This window comes from Belonocnema kinseyi, chromosome 1 (genome assembly GCF_010883055.1).
Source record: "Belonocnema kinseyi isolate 2016_QV_RU_SX_M_011 chromosome 1, B_treatae_v1, whole genome shotgun sequence".
NCBI lineage: Eukaryota > Metazoa > Arthropoda > Insecta > Hymenoptera > Cynipidae > Belonocnema > Belonocnema kinseyi.
Window position 1 is genome coordinate 91,617,960 of NC_046657.1, and position 17,063 is coordinate 91,635,022.

General features: G+C 33.5%; 1 protein-coding gene across 1 annotated transcript in view; it reads left to right on the forward strand.

Annotated features, from left to right (window-relative positions):
* Positions 1 to 921: 921 nt before the first annotated feature.
* LOC117168133 overlaps positions 922 to 17,063 on the forward strand; it is a 41,882-nt gene continuing 25,740 nt past the window's right edge. Inside the window, exon 1 of the mRNA XM_033353555.1 lies at positions 922 to 1,306. The gene's annotated coding sequence lies outside the window, so the exon portion shown is untranslated. The remainder of the gene's footprint in view (positions 1,307 to 17,063) is intronic.

The window sequence follows — 17,063 nt, forward strand, 5'->3', positions numbered from 1 at the left end:
TCAAAACGTCGACATTGGTTGAAATTCACGAAAGTCAGTTTTCACATAAAACTAATACCGTCTGAGTATGGATAAGAATGTAATAATTCATTTCTTTTCGATCAAAGTTTGAATTTTCGATTTTTTAACCAAATTAAAAAAATTGTTCAGACAATCTTGTAGGGCGTTGAAAAAGTAACTTTTTTCTTTTCTTGAATTTTTCCCATATCATGCTTTGTTTGGCTTCAAATGTTCGTTTTCGTTTGATTTTTTGGATTTTGAAAATGCTATAATACTGATAATTTGTTTTTTATCAAAAAAAAGGCATAAAGATAAATTGTTCGTATTTTTATCTACTATAAAAAGCTGTCAATAGAATTTTCAAATATTAAAGAAAGTGGTTTTAACAATTTTGAAAATGCTCTAACGTTTTTAATTTTTATAAAAAATGGCTGGTTAAGGAACTCGATTTTTCTTTTTGGTCCCTCAAATTGTGCGCCGAAGCACAATCTAATCATTTGATGAAATCCACGAAAGTCAGTTTTCACATAAAACTAATTTTTGTTAATTGTACATAAACAAATTTAGTTCATTTAAATTAAGTAATTTAATTAAAATATAATATTATATTGTTAGCAATAACTGTAGCAAGCTTTTATACCACAAAGTACATAATAATTAATATTATCATAGGAAAACGTTTTTATAGATGCAGCGACGTTAAGTGTGTATTTTTGTGACTTTAAATGGATGCGTCCTTTTATTTTTGAGTAAGAATTAATTGCAATTTTTTTGAAAAGTAACAAAATTGGATCAGAACAATGAGAAATAACTTTTAGGTGTAACTCTTGAATTTCTCAGGGGTTTTTAATGTATTAATACGATCCTGAAATCTGAAATATATGCTCAAACTACAATATAGTTATAGCACATTGTATCTGACTGATTCGTAGACCAACATTCAAGAACATTTAAGAACGGACAATGGTGCATGGTAGCGTGGCTGTATACAAAACAATATCTTTGACAAAACAACATAAACTAATAATCGCAGGTCTGGAATAAAAATAAATATTTTTCGAGGAGCACGAGACTATCACGCGGTCGAAGGGTGCAGATAAGGTGCTGCTTGCAGAAAACGAGTGTGTCAGCACTATTCCGATTAATTACAGTTCACTGCGGAGAAAGTTACCATTTTGTGTAGGATCTTGGCTGGAACCGGTCCGAAGTTTGAATTGCTGTCACATATAGACGCCAAAGATTGGCTCACCAGTACTCATCAGTTACATTTTTTGATTGAAAGCCGGTATAACATTCTTTAAACCGTGTAAGTAATCTATTTCTTTTTTATAAGATACTATCATTATTAATTTATTTAGCGAAATTTCGATACTAATAGTCCCTTTTCCTGGTCCCGCTATTCGTAATTAAAAAATCCGGCTATTGGAACCCAAATTTCGGCTATCATACTAACATAATATTCGCAGTAATTTGGAAAAAAAAACTCATGGGAATTATCAATGTTTTCGTGATTATTGGGGAAATTACTGGCAAATTTAATAGGGCATATTAACCCAAATATTTTATCAGTAATTTTTAAATTAATTATATTTCTATTGTGCTTCGCAGAGTTTTAATTAATTGTTTCTATAAAATCTTTAAAGAAGTTATTTCGCCATATAAAATAATAATTTTACTTAACTAGAATCTACTATTATAAATATTCTCAAAAAGAAAATACTGTAGAAGTATGTGTACCACGTATTTAAATACTCGAAAGGAGTTTATGTAATACTGACAAGTAACTTATAGATACTCTACAAGGTCATTATTGTTGTCAAATTCCTAAAACAAGTGACCATTTTCTGCAACTCCCAAATCCGTAGAATTTGCATGCAGTTGAGTTTTCAAAAGATATTATGAATTCAATTATTGTTTCAAATCTTATAAATTGATAATAATAGTTGATAGTTATTATTTAAATAATGAAATGCAATAATACAATACAAATCAGCCTTTTAAGAAATATCAATCATGAGTATTAAAAAATAATCAAAAACTAAAGCGTAAGGATAATCAATAATTAATATTTTGCTGCTTTATATATATAATTAAAAATTTGTCATAAGGACAACCGCAGGATTTCGCCGGGAGCGGGTGCTAATCTGAAAAATTGTTTATATACCTATAACTAACTGTACGTGTCAATTACAGATACAAGTCATTATTATAGTAAAACATATTTAAAGCTTGGAAAATTTCTGGTTCATTTTGGATTGTAGTTTATGGGAAACATTTTGCCATTTTTACAACAATCAAAAAAATGTATGGCTAAATTAACAAGAATTCTGGATAAATACGCCCTTACTTTTTTTCTGGTTAGAGTAACCAAAATTCTGGTTAAATTAACCAGAAATTCTGATCAAAACAATCAAAATTTTTGTTACTTTAACCAGAAAAAATAGTAAGGGCATATTTAACCAGAATTCTGGTTGATTAAATCAGACATTTTTTTGGGTGAAATATGTATCGAAGGAGAGGGGATGAATTTTTCTTATTTTTTGTCAATACTATCTTTTTCGTTGTTTTTGAGCTTTTATTAATATTGATCAAGAAGATGTTCACCCTGCACTGTTTCGATTTATTTCTGTACGCTCCATTCATTCATTATAAGTATGTTTTAAGAAAAAGTCGAGCTTCAAGCATAAAAAGTGAGACTTTTTAAAAGATGGACCTTTTTTCTCAAAAGGAAGCACAGGTTTATTGTGAGGGTTTTTTGGGGGTTGAGTCATGCCAACCCCCGGCAAGTCTCATTTTAAGAAGTCACATTGGCGGCCAATAAGATTTGCTGCAACGTGAATTGCCTATTGGGGTTAGCATGAATCGGAGCCGTTTTTTCTTTCAATTAAGATCTTTGACGCTTATCAGTGGAATTATTGCTGTTTATTAGAGATTTAATTGAAGCTTGAAACTTTAATCCTTGGCTAAGTTGAACTCAAAAGTGTTGGCAGCCCAGATTAGTTTAATGTGGAAAATATCAAACGCGGATTTCTTTAAATCTTGACGTTTCGAGACTCCCTCAATATAAAAAAAAACAGTTTCACGATTGTGTCTGCCTGTCTTTCGTCGGCGTGGTCGTCGTCTGTACACCGAATAAATTTTGAAAGATTAATCGAATTCAAAAAGAGTATCTTCAAAATTTTAGAGACCACTTTTCCAAGATTTAAAAATTGTATCTACGGTTATCAAAAAAAGTAAAGCAAAAAAACTTGCTTTTTGTAAAACCTACAATATTTCAGAACAATTTTTTTAATCTTCTTTAAAAATCAAAAATACAAATTTTGATCACACAAAAAATAATCAGAAATTCAATTTTTTGGTAAAACTATGCAAGATACGAAAATAGATAAATCAACAAAAACTGTGCTCCCAAAAAAGATATACAAATTTGATACCAATCAGTTTTTGATAGGGCGCATATTTTTTATTTTATTTAAAAAAATATTAAAAATAAAAAATTTAATATTTTGACAAGCGTCACAAGCTATGAAAAAATTAAATAGTCATATGTTGCTTTCCTGAAAAAGAGTGCACTCAAAAAAATTTCTGGTTAAATCAACCAGAATTCTAGTTAAGTATGCCCTTGCTATTTTTTCTGATTACTCTAACTAGAACAAATAGTAAGGGCACACTCAACAAGAATTCTGGTTGATTTAATCAGAAATTTTGTTGAGTGAAAAATCATCCAAGCTTGTCTTAAAAATTTGTTCGATAGAAACGCGTATTTCTGTGTTAATCGTAAAAAATAACATTCAAAATGAAAAAGTTAAATTTGTTGACAAACGACACAGGGTGCGACACAAAATTAATAAACAAACATTGTTCATCCAAAAAGGATCTACAAATTGATATTAATAGATATACTCGACGTTTCGGAATCACAGATTCTCTCACCAGACGAAAAATACATTGCGAAGATTAAAGTCTATTACAAATTGCCATTAAAGACTTCCCATTTATTAGAAATCTGTTAGCTTGTATAAATGATAGCATCTTGAAAATTGCAGAGAGAAATTAAGTTTGAAAGTTGTTGTGGACCTTTATCTTTATTTATGTAATTAATACATTCCCAGACCTTCATTTTATGGAGAATTAAACATCTTTTTCGTTTCTTCACCTTGAACATACAAATTTGTTTTATACTCTTGTTAGAAAAATAAATTTAACATGAAAAAATTAACTTTTTAGAAAAGGGACAGAAGCTACAATTACATTTTATTGAACCAAATTTGTCACCTAAATTATATCTACAAATGTGCTCAGAAACTTCTTATGCTAGGATGCGTATTTTTATTTTAAATCGTGAAAAATGTACACTTTTATCTAATTATAAAAACAAGACAATAAGAATACTTTTGTTTTAATACCAATGCATATTATATTAGTTCATATTTATGACAAAATCGAGTGCGAAGCACGAGATACGTGATGAGGATGTATTCATTAAAGCCGGACGAGCTTTAAGAAAAGAGAAGTCACAATTACTAATTACAGTTGCGGATGCTTTGATATTTCATTTGAAAAGCCGGCGTACAAATGTGGCGGGAAGACCAAAAACCAAACGCGTAGCGCAAGGTAAATATATTATCGACCGCGAAGCATGAGAACCAATAGTCGCGCGCCATAGGCGCGCTCAAACTTGACGGCGAAGTGAGCCGCGCACGATGAGAATGTGATCGCGCATCGGATAGATGTTTCTTTATTTATTCATTTAGTTGAGTCCAATTAAACATGCCTTAACCCTTTTTTCATTTCCCGAATATTCTAATGTGTGATATTTGCAAGAAAAGGGCCTCCTTTGTCGGTCGTAGTTTAGGAGATATTTTCCGTGCAAAAAAATTGCATACCAGTCTGGTGTCAGGTTTGGTCCAGGTTTGGCTTTATCTATACTTTCTATTTTGGAAATTCTCATCTGGCCAACGACTGACGCTCCTCAGCTATTCAAGAACAATTAAAGTTCTAAGTTCGGCGAGGAAGTTCTAGTCTGGTACAGTACTGGCGGAGAGCAGCTATCCCGCTACGATAAGCATTCAAGTAGCTCGCCTTAGTACTCTTGATGAGTGCATTTCAACCAGATTTGTTTAAATGTCATAAATATTTTAACTCAAATCGAAAACAACGATTCAAACAACTGAGGAACTACAGTCCAAAATTGGCACTGAATTTTTTTCAATTTGTTTTTATGGAGGGTTCTCAAAGTACATGCGGCTTTGACGATCAGATTCTCATTACACCACTTGCGCTTCGCGCTCGGTAATTGAGTTATAAACACGGTTTTCTTTTAAAAAAATAAAACGATGAAAACAAAATTGAACAACTTATAAGAAGTTGGTATGTTTTTTCAATATAACGTTAATACATTTTTTCTAATTTCTCAAATAGAGACATTAAGCCGTTGGCTTTGATTCCATTCGCTCAAACTTCAGTTCTAAGACAACTCTTCTTTGATTAATTAATCGAAGACATTCTGAATTTGCGTCCTATTGAAAAATTTCATTTGGTTAGGACCCCATACAAAATGTACATAATATGGCTTCCAGTCGATTTTGATTAAACTTTGTAAAATTCTAGTTTTCATCGTCTCGATAAAAAGTGTGAATGGGCAAAAGTCCAGAAGTTGATAGTTTTTAAGTTACAGAGGGTTAAACATCGAACTCTGAGAAGGAAATGCAAAGGAAGTCATGACCTTAAGACACAGGCTGGTTTTCAAGGTCATTCAGGGTGAACTTGTTACTTCTTGCTAATATTCAGTCGATAAAGACAAGATATGAACAAAAAATCAATATATACCTAATGAAGGCAAGATAAGAGCATGAATAAAATCAATATTCAGCCATTGAAGGAAGATATGAGCAACATCTTCTTCTTGGAACCATATGTTCATTCCGCCAGCGTCTCTTGCGAATTCATGTTGTAATAGAGCAGCATTATTATTACGGTTGTCAGAAAAGTATGGCTCTTGGATGTCTAGAATGTAACCATCTTATGCAACTATTAATACAGGTTTGACCAAGTGCCGTCTTTTCTAAACACAAAATGACTGTCACAGAGCCTTGAAGTTACTGCTCTTATGAGTATAGAAGTATAAACCATAAACATACATATTTTTTCTTTTCGTTGGCGATTGCCTGCAGAGTATACATACCCGCCAGCGCGGGGCAGTGTGCTACACTTGTTTTTGCTATAAAATTTGTTTCTTCTCATTCGCCATTGCCTTCTGGGTACATATTTGCGTCACTACGGGACAGTGTTCTACACTTGTTTTTTCTATTTTTTTTGCTTCTCTTTTAATGTTACTTCATTGATGAGTATACGCTAGACCCGCTGCGTCGTATAGTCGGTCTATTTTTCATAGAATTACTAGATTTTGTATATTAAACCATCCATAATTCAATACTTGCCTTCGACGATTGTAAATCTTTTATCATAATGACATTCAGAAATGTCTTACGTTGTTACATTTGTGATGGAAGATTTGCTCCTCCTCTTATGACTCGAATCGACGGAGATAAGAATACTGGCAAAAGGGAAATCGTTATCCACTGACGAGATGGGTTTCAAATACCCCCATTCGAAGTTACACGTCTAACAAAGGTATGCACTAATTGCAATCAATCAATTCGTAATGAAATCGCTGCCATGGCAAAAGATCCCGCTTGCTTGAGACTACATGTCTTAACGCAGACTAAGAGTAGCAGTTGCCTTAAATGCAATGCCGCTGATACTCCCCAAATATTACCAGACGAATGCAAAGCAAATGTTTTTATTTTTTGCAATATATACACCCCGAAAAACGAAAAATCATATCCGCATCATTTAGGTGATGAAGGTTTAATTCTGTAGCCAATTTTACAGGACTTACGTTTTGTTAACAGACCATACGTAATAGGGTCTATAAGTCAGAATAGAATTGCTGACGAAAATAGCTTGCCTGTCATTAAATTTTAATGTCTTTGTCCTTTAACCTATGAACGGTTCCGAGAGTTGTTCACTTTTGGTGATAAAATGCCCTGTGAAGGTCGTTACAAGTACGTTCAAAAGAAAGTCCTTCTGATGTTTTTATGTAAACTGCGTCAAGGTCTATCGCATGCTTTACTCAAGATCAAGTTTCAATATTCAAGTAGACAAGCAGTTAGTGGAGTCACAGTCACGGTCAGACAATCTTTAATGCAAGGTTTCGTGCCTAAGAACATGGGATTTGACGCAATGACGAGGGAGGTTTATATTGCCAGGCATATCACTGCTTTCCCTAATAACAGTAACTGCAGAGCTCTGTGACAGTCATTTTGTGTTCACAAAGAACAGCACTTGTTCCAACCTGTATTAATAGTTGCATAGGTTGGTTACATTCTCGACATCCAAGGGCCATCCTTTTCTGACAGCCCTTATATTGATGCTGCTACACTAACATGCAAAAGTTTCTGACCACCTCTTTTTTATGACTGAATAAGTTCTCTTCATTTTGATTATACCAGAGTTTTTAAAAAATTCTCTTTGAAGGGTTCATTGCTCTCGAAATTCCGTATAAAATGAGCCCAGGGTGAAATCAATTTGTCTCGTTTTCAAGTAAATATTGCAAAAATAGTGTAAATTTAAATGTTTTCTTAAATATTCAATAACTTCTGAAATAATCAACATTTTTTACTGTTCTTTGGCATAAATTGGTATAAATCGTGAAAAAATTTTTTATTGAATTGCAAAAACTTGAAGTTATAACAAGAAATTTGAAAACATCTTATCTGTAGGCAAATCAGAATTATATATATTCAGAAAATTACATAGAAACTTCATGATTATATGTTTCATATATTTTACAAATTATTTTTGTCGCCAACAAGAATATTGCAATTTTTTATGTTTTTTGTTATGACTTCAAGTTCTTGCAATTCGATTGAAAAATTTTCACGATTTATACTCATAAGCTGTTGATATACAGTGAAAAATAGCTTTAAGAATAGCCAAGGAAGATTGAAAAATGTTTATTATATCGAAAGTTATTGAAAATGTAATAAAACATTGAAATTTACACTAGTTTTGCAATATCCACTTACAAACTAAACAAATTGGTTTCACCCTGGGCTCATGTCATACTGAATTTTTAGAGCAATCAACCCATTGAAAAGAATTTGTTTAGCTCTGGTATAATTAAAATTAAGAGAATTTAATCAGTCATAAAAAGTGGTAAAAAATTTTTACATGACAGTGGCATCCAGAATATGTTGTTGACGTTGTTGATAGGGGATAGCAGAACCCTACTAATCTTCTAACGCGTTTGGGTATTACATCGAAAATTCCAGCTATTCTTCAACCACATCAGCATCAAGTTACAACAGAAGATGCTAACGAATCTCGCCTAATGACAAAATGTAGGTGGATCGCCTAAAACAGGAACGGACACATAATTTATTTTCAAATTCTTTCAGCAAGTAGTACAGATACAACAAGGTCCTAATATAAATAATTTTTCTTGGATAGCTGAATATATCATTAACATATATTATCCTCTAATTTCCATGGAAGGAGCTGATGACGAAATGGCTAACGAATGACTTGAAAAATATAAAGAACCAAATATCATACAAGCACTGGTCGAGGCAGAAAACCTTTAAAAAAAGAAATGCTAAACAATGGGTTCAGTTAGATGCGGGCCAATTAATAGATTTCCCAGTCCTACCTCTTGAATTCTTACAAAAACTCACGGTTGGGGCTTATTAAGTTAAACTCGTGCCTTCTTACGTGAAAGACTAACTGCAAAGAGATAATGAGATGCAACAAGGGAATAATCGAGTACCACAACCAGGGTTCATAAGAATGATAATTTTTCTCTATTTCGTAACGCGTCTAAGCATAATTCTGCATTGCCTACAGTCCGAACGGTCGCAATGACATGGACGACGTTATGGGTGAGGATGAAGAACTTATTCCTATAGAAGGATATTAGTGTACATGCCAGTCTGGTGCTTCAACGCTAGGAGCTTGTGCCCATATGAGCAGTGTATTATGGTTGTTGGGGTATGCTCGCCATCAAGAAATAATTCGTTATCCATCATAAAAACTGATTCAGACCATAAATGATGCGGGAAATCGATTACAACTAAGAGGTATTTAGTTACTAATGTCTTGCCGTCATTGTCTGGATATTGACTAAGTCCTGCTTATGCCTTGCCTTCATTGGCTAGATATTGACAACATCCTTCTCTTTTTTGCCCTCATTGTCTAGTTATTGACTAAGTTTTGCTCATGTCTTGCCTTCATTGGCTAGATATTGACTAAGTCTTGCTCATGTCTGGCCTTCATTGGCTGGATGTATTTAAAAAATGCGTTACATTTTAAATTTTTAAACAGAAATATCTTGTTAGCGAACTTGTCTTCCTCAGGTAACCATATATACATACATTCATACGTACGTACATACATACACACATTCATACATACACCCATGCATAGAGACAACGACAACATTTTATGATTTTGCTCACGGTGAGTGCAGAAACTTAAAGATCCATTAAAAACTAGAGATCGAAAATTTGGACTAACAATTTTAAGTTGGGTCTGGAAGGTATGGTCTTGCCCAGGACTGTCACTGATTAGCTCTTAAAAAACAAACAAGTTCTATGTTCGAATGGAAATTTTTTTTGAAATATTCCAAAAAAGTTACCGCTTGTCTAAAATTATAGAAAATAAGAAATTGAAACTGTCAGTAGGTTGGAGAGAGAGAGAGAGTAACGATGTCATGTGAAGTATATGGTGTAAAAAGAAGTATGAAGAAGTGCTTTTGGCAACCACGCTTAAGTGACAGGTCATGCGAGCGTAGCAGTCAGATCACTTGCGCTGACCCGAAGTTTAGTTCATAAAGTCATATAGAACTCTGAGGGCCTATAATCTCACAATTGAAAATTTTCAATAATTAATTAACGGGATATTTTTGGGCTTTTTTGGTTTCCAGAAAATATCCACTTCGATTTTTGGGCTCCAACCCTTACAGTAAAAAATTAACCCCTTTGTAACACACCACGATTTTCGGGATCCAACCCTGAACGTCAAAAATAAACCCCTCTCTGCCACGTAGATACAAATTTGTCAAAAAATAATTTTTTCGCATTTTACAATGGAAATAAAGTCTCTGATTTTTGGGCTCCTGGAAGATACCGACTACGAGCATTAGGCTCCACACCTTAACGCCAAAAAAGAACCCCTCTCTACCTCGTTGATACGTCGTTGTATTCAAGCTCTAAAATTTAATAAAAGTTATTTTTTGACAATTTCATATCTGCGTGTTATAAAGGGGTTAATTTTTTACTGTAAGGGTGAGTATCGAAGTGAGTATTTTCTGGGAGCCCAAAAAAGCCCAAAAATATCCCGTTAATAAATTACTGAAAATTTTCAATTTTTTGAAGGTGGTTGATTTTGGAAGTTAAGGGTTAGTTTGGGGAATTTTTTGGCGTATTTCAAAAGCCCAAAGTTCTGGTGTAATTGAATTTTTGTTATTTAGTGATTTAAGGAAGTGGAAGTACTGGGTTAATGTAAGCTGGAACCTCTACAAGAAAAATGATTATTTGAAAAAAGTAAAGAAGCCCAAAAAAGCCAAAAATTCTGAGCTATGAAAAATTCAAAAATTCGATTGTGGAGGTGCTAGCTTAATGTACCTGAACCCAGACGTTCTGGTGTAGGTCGGACCAGGGCGAGAAGAGTTTCCAGCCGTGAAATGCAGAATAACAGTTTTATGTAAAATTCATGCTAAATCAAAACGGTATTTTTACATTCTCATCTTAATGAGATGGTATTGGTTTCATGTAAAATTTCACTTCGTCGGTTTTCATCAAATCTCCACGTTTTGAGACCCACTGAATCAGAAAAACGATTTTTACGAATGTGTTTGTCTGTCTGTCTGTCTGCAGTCTGTAGTCTGTAGTCTGTATTCTGTAGGCACGATAACTTTCGAAAAATTGATCAGATTTGATTCTGCTTTGGCATATTTTTTTAACGCCTAAAAAGAAAGAACAAGTTCGTAAACCAGCTATTTTGGATCAAAATTCAAAAAGTGAGTGCATCTTCAAGATTTTTCAAACCACATTTTTTCGAATTTCAAAATTCTATCTATGGTTATTCATATTACTCAGAAACTCAAACAATTTATCCTCATGACTTTTTTCTATAAAAAGAAAACGATTAGAGTGAGAGCATTTTCAAAATCCAAAAAAAAAAAACAAACTAAAATGAACATTTTAAGCCAAATAATTCATGATATAATAAAAAGTCAAGAAAAGAAAAATGTTGAGTTTTGAAAGACCTGCAAGATTATGATAACAACTTTTTTAATTTGTTCGAAATGTTGAAAATTCCAAATTTGATCGTACAAAAAATAATGAAAAATCCAAAAATTCCATTTTTGGGTCAAACTATGCAAGGTACGAAAGAAATGAATAAGCTAAAATTGCGCGCCCTGCAAAGACATACAAATTTGTAATGAATCACATTTCGACAGGACGCGTAGTTTATGTTTTTAGCAGTAAAACAACATTAAAAGTAAAAAATAAAAAAATTTTGGACTAACGACACAAGCTACGAAAAACACAGACGAAACTTGTTTATCGAAAAAAGAGCTATAATTTTTAAGAGGACACGTAGTTTTTGCTTTAGTCGTAAAAAATAACATTAAAAATAAAAATATTAAACTTTTTTGAAAAAACGATTTAAGTACGAACTAAAATTAACAGACAAAAGTTGTTCGCCTAAAAAGATCAATAAATTTATTATTAATCATTATAGGTTCCTGTATTATACTATATGCAGATGCACAATATTTTTTCTTTAATCGTCAAAAACAAGACTGAAAGTAAACAAAATCATAAAAACAAGGAAGTAAGAATTAGTCTGATTGAATTTGTATGCATATTATGAATTGTGATGATATAAATTTATTGAAATGATACATGTTTCATCGCAGCTTAGAATACAATTTAAAGCAAAATAACAAACAAATATGAAAATAATCATAATAAATACAATTTGCGCTTTATTTTGCAATATTTGAATAAGCAATCCCAGGCAGAGTTACATAAAAAATGTATTATGTTTGATATATGAGTGTTGTGTATAATGTAGAAAAGTTGACATTTTGGACAAAATCGAGTGCGAAGCACGAGATACGTGATGATAATGTGTTCGTTAAAGCTGAAAAAGCTTCAACAAAAGAGATTTCACACTCACAAAATTACAGTTGTCAGTCCGTTGACCTGTGATTTTAAAAGGTCTGTGCAGGAATGCATGAGAAATGCAAAGGCCGAGCACGGAGTGCGATAGCCATCAGTCGCACGACGCAGGTGCGCTAAAAGTCTCGATTCAAGCTCTTTTAACAAAAGAGAATTCACAATCACAATATTACAGTAGTGGATGTTTTGAGTCCTAATTTTAAAAGGTTTGCGCAAGAATGTGCGAAAATATAAAGGCCGAGCGCGTAGCGCGAAGTAAATACATAATCGAGCGCGAAGCGCGAGAACCAACAATCGCGTGCCCTAGGCGCGCCCCATCTTGTGAGCGGAGCGAGCCGAGCACCTAGCGCGCGATGAGAATGTACCTGCTTAGTTGGCAGATTCTTTTAATTTGGTCAATATTATTTGTTTTATTCGATAAGTGACCAGCCTTCAAGTATTTTAAACCAATTTTTAATTGTTTGAACAATTATTATTTATTTCAACAATATTTTTTTCAGTAAATTGGGAAAATATATTATTTTTTCAGATGAGTGATACGGTTGGTAGCTTTCCAGAGTACTATTTTTTGTTTAACATGTTTTCCATTTGTTAAAATAATTTCTATTAGTATATATTTTTTTGATTTCCTTGAAAACCTGTAAGTCGCAGGTAATGAATGTTAAAGAGTGATATTTTTTGTGAAATAAAGTTTGCCATTCTTAAACCAATTAATATTAATTGAACAATTTCATAAGTAAGAAGGAGAAATTTTTTAGTTTCTTAGAATCTCCTAAACTTTGTCGCTTTATAATCAGTATTTTCATACATTAACAAAATCGTTCTGAAAAACAAAACTTAAGTAAAAAGCTAGTTAAAAAAAAGATTATTGTTGAAAAAAATTAAGGTATAAGTCCTGAAATGAGAAATAAGAAACAAAAAAGGTCTCAAAGAGAAATTACAGCTTTTGAAAATCCTATAAAATGTTTGAACCATCTTCCACAGGACTTGTAATTTTGTTTTTATTTTATTGTAAATAATATGCAGAAAATCGTACCTTCCAATATTATTCCAAAAGACGCGAGATACGTAAAAGTATACAAGAAGACTTGTAGGATATTTTGCTTTATCCATTAAAAATAATATGAAAACCAAAATCCGATTCTAAGATTAACAATGCGAGAAAGAGAAAAATGTCTGAAAAAAGTATTGTAGTTTTTTATTTATTTTAAGGTGGTTCAGAAAATATACATTTATATTGTCCGTCAAAAATCGGTCCCGTAGCGCGAGTGTTACAATGAGAATTTGTACCTCAAAGCATACAGAACTTTGGGAAATTATTCTTTAACTATACAAGTGAAATAATTATGTATATATATGTTCTGTTCAGTTCGATTTTGATTCCTCTAGAATGAAACCGAAGGGTCTATGACAAAGCCATCGAACGCGTCCTCGGGTTGCGGATAGAGGGTAACTGTACCAAGGGTTTCTGCTGAATATGGTTACAAAAATGAATAGGCAGTCGCGGACAATTGTGCAAGGGTGGTCCCGAATGAATTAACCCCCAAGCTGAGGTGTGAAAACCGTGCCAAAAGCTGAATGTCACCTGGGTAAGGTATCTAGAACGGTGACTGGAATATCGGGCGACCTCTCAGAGTACGCAGCCTTATCCTTGCATGCGGGGCTCTAAAAGGATGGACGAACCCCTTTCCATAGATTCTCGTAGGAACAACAATAGCAACATCAAACATAGTTGTAGTAAGTGCGGTTTAAAACAACAGAATGCGCAGGGCTCTCGACAATGGGTCGGCCAACAATGCCGACCACTCTAGAGCTGGGGGAGCCAATGAAGATGGATTCAATGCAATGGATCGGCGGAATCTCGGGACATTAGATGGGCGGAGCAACTAAATAGCGAGTGACACCTTTGCGCTGAATAGACTTATACATACCTGGGCGTGCCACAGAGCAGATTTGGTCTTCTGAACTGTCGGCGAGGAACAAAGTACCTGCAACGAACATGCTTGCTGTCCCTGTAGTACTCTATTCATTTGGAGTGGTACCATGGATGAAGAACAAACTCAGATCCCTTGATATCGGAACAAGAAAGGTTAAGCACATGAACAGAAGCATGCATCTAAAGTCTTCTGTCTCGCGACTCGACATCTCACGGCGTTAAGGTGGTCGCGGCATATTGAATTTCGAATGTCTTCACAACAGGATCCTTCTGGGTACAGCACATAGAGTCGGAAATGAAAGAGAACCTCTTCTTAAAATGGTCAGGAAGCCCGAAGAAGTGGGCAAACGAGCGTTTCTGTACAAAGCAGCGGAGGAGGCTGCTGAAACACTTGGACTTAACTTCAATATTAGGGGTGAGCAAAATGCACGAGAACTCACTCCTGAAAGCCCGGATTAAGAAGGAACAAGAGAAAAACTTCCGTTAACAGCTCCTCTATAAGAGGATGCACATCTTCCAGAGAAATGTGGAGGATCAGTCAATGTCGTGTGAGCTAACTTTTGCTTTCCTTAAATCACCCGGATTGAAGTCTGGCACGGAGGGTTTCGTTTTGGCATGTCAAGAAGGTGTCATTTCCCCCTTAAGATGTCGTCACTACATTTTGAGCCAAGACATTCCCGATGATAGCTGCAGGGCGTGCCATGCACATCCCGAGCATTTGGTACACATACTATTTAGTTGCCCAACTAATGCGGCAACAACCTACATCCAGAGACACAATGCGGCACTAAGAGTGCTTTATTACCATCTCTGTCACTCTCACGGCATTAACCTTAATATCGCTCCTCTAAATGCTCCTAGGGAAATCGAGTCAATTGTCGAGAATGAAAAGTGCCGCATATACTGGAACTTTATATTCTCGACAATTGTTTCTGTTGCACACTCAATGTTCGAGATCTTGCGCTGATTGGTTAAAGGCTTCGAGACTCAGAAGACGTGCGTAAAATATACGTATAACCAAATTGTAAAGAAGGTTATGTTTCCCAGGATTCACCGCACATTTCAAATAAATAATTAGTTACGAATTAAAAACAATGTAACATAATATTAGAATGTTTTCACAAAAATTTTGGGGACGTGGTTTCTTTGGGAAAATTTTCTTAAATCTTTGTTTGCAAAATCTTTTCTATTCTTCGAAATCATTGAATTATTTAAAATCTACAATTACCCTAGTAACACTGCATATTCCCTCAATATTTCTACCATATTTCCTGCAATATCCGCAATATTACAGGAAATATGGTAGAAATATTGCAGGAGTGTCTCTTTGTCCTTTTTCTGAAATATAAAGTTCATAATTTTTCAAGTTTCTACCAAAAAGTATCCATAGATCTAGCGGATACTTTTGATAGAAACTTGAAAAATTATCAACTTTATATTTCAGAAAAAAGGCATAGAGAGACTCCAGCAATATTTCTAACATATTTCCTGTAATATTGCGGATATTGCAGGAAATATGGTAGAAATGTTGGGGGAATATGCGGTGTTACTAGGGTAGTAAAAAAATCTTCTAAAATGTTTTGAAACCTTTTCAAATCTTCCAAATGTACTAAAATCTTTGAAATCTGGTGAACTGTAACCTTTCCAAAATTTCTGAAACCCTTTACATTTTTTAAAAGTTTTAAAATCTTTTCGAACTTGTTAAGAAATATTTAAAATCTGATAAACACGCCTTTATAAAAAATGTTCAAAATCCTTTTAAATATTTTAAGATCTTTGAAACATTTTGAAATCTTTATTAATGTTTTGTAACATGGTGTAAACTCAAAAACCGAGTGGTGAAACTCTTGAAAATTCCGTTATATGGCCATGGCTCATTCTAATAGACCTTTTTATTCTAGACGTCGGCAGTGTGCACGTGCCGAAATTTTACGTCATTTCCGTATTTTTCGAACAGTTTTGTGTCGAAATGTATGGAAAATATTGTTAATAAAAACAAAATTAACAAATTAATTTGTGAATAACTAAGCTTTTTAAGGTAGAACATTAAGTCTATTAAAAAAAACTGTGAAAAAAGTGCAAAGAGTGCGGCGACCAAGGCCTTTTAACCACCATTAAAAGGAAAAAAACGTGATTTAGTGGAAAGGTTAGTTGAGGTTTTGTATGGCAGGTATAAATATTTTCTTTTATACAAAATTTGCAGTTCAGAACTTTGTTTGAGTAAATATTTAATATTCGTAGAAATATAAAATAACACAATATTATATTTTCTACTTCTCTTTTTCAAGTTTAGACAATAAAAAGCCATTTGTTAGTGATTTACTTGTATAAGGAATGTACTAACAAATTTTTCTTCTTTCATATAAACTGGTTATAAATACATAAATATAAGAGTTTTGCGTTCTCAAGTGAAAGTGGTAAATAGATTTTATTTTTATCAAAAAATTTACGAGATTCGAAACCCGGATAACAATGCTTTATTTAATATGTGAGCAAATGTTAGCAAAGAAAGAAAATATTGATCACTTTTTTTTTCCTTTTAAAGATCGTTTCCTATATTTTATCCATCGTTTAAGCTGTTTAACACTGCGCTCTTCCACCGATTTGTGCACTAATTTTGATCCTGCAACATCATCTTCCGTGATTTTTTCCGGATTTTAAACATTTTTTTGAAGACGACAGATGTCAACAAATGTAAATAATGGGCTTGCTCGCCACACTTTTTGCAGTTTTTTTTCTGAATATACTTAAAAATTTGTTGTCTTCAAACTCTAATTTCTTTACACATTTATTTTTCGTTGTCTTTTTTATTTACAATATTTTTCATACATTTCGAAACAAAACTGTTTGAAAAATATGGAAATAACGTAAAATCC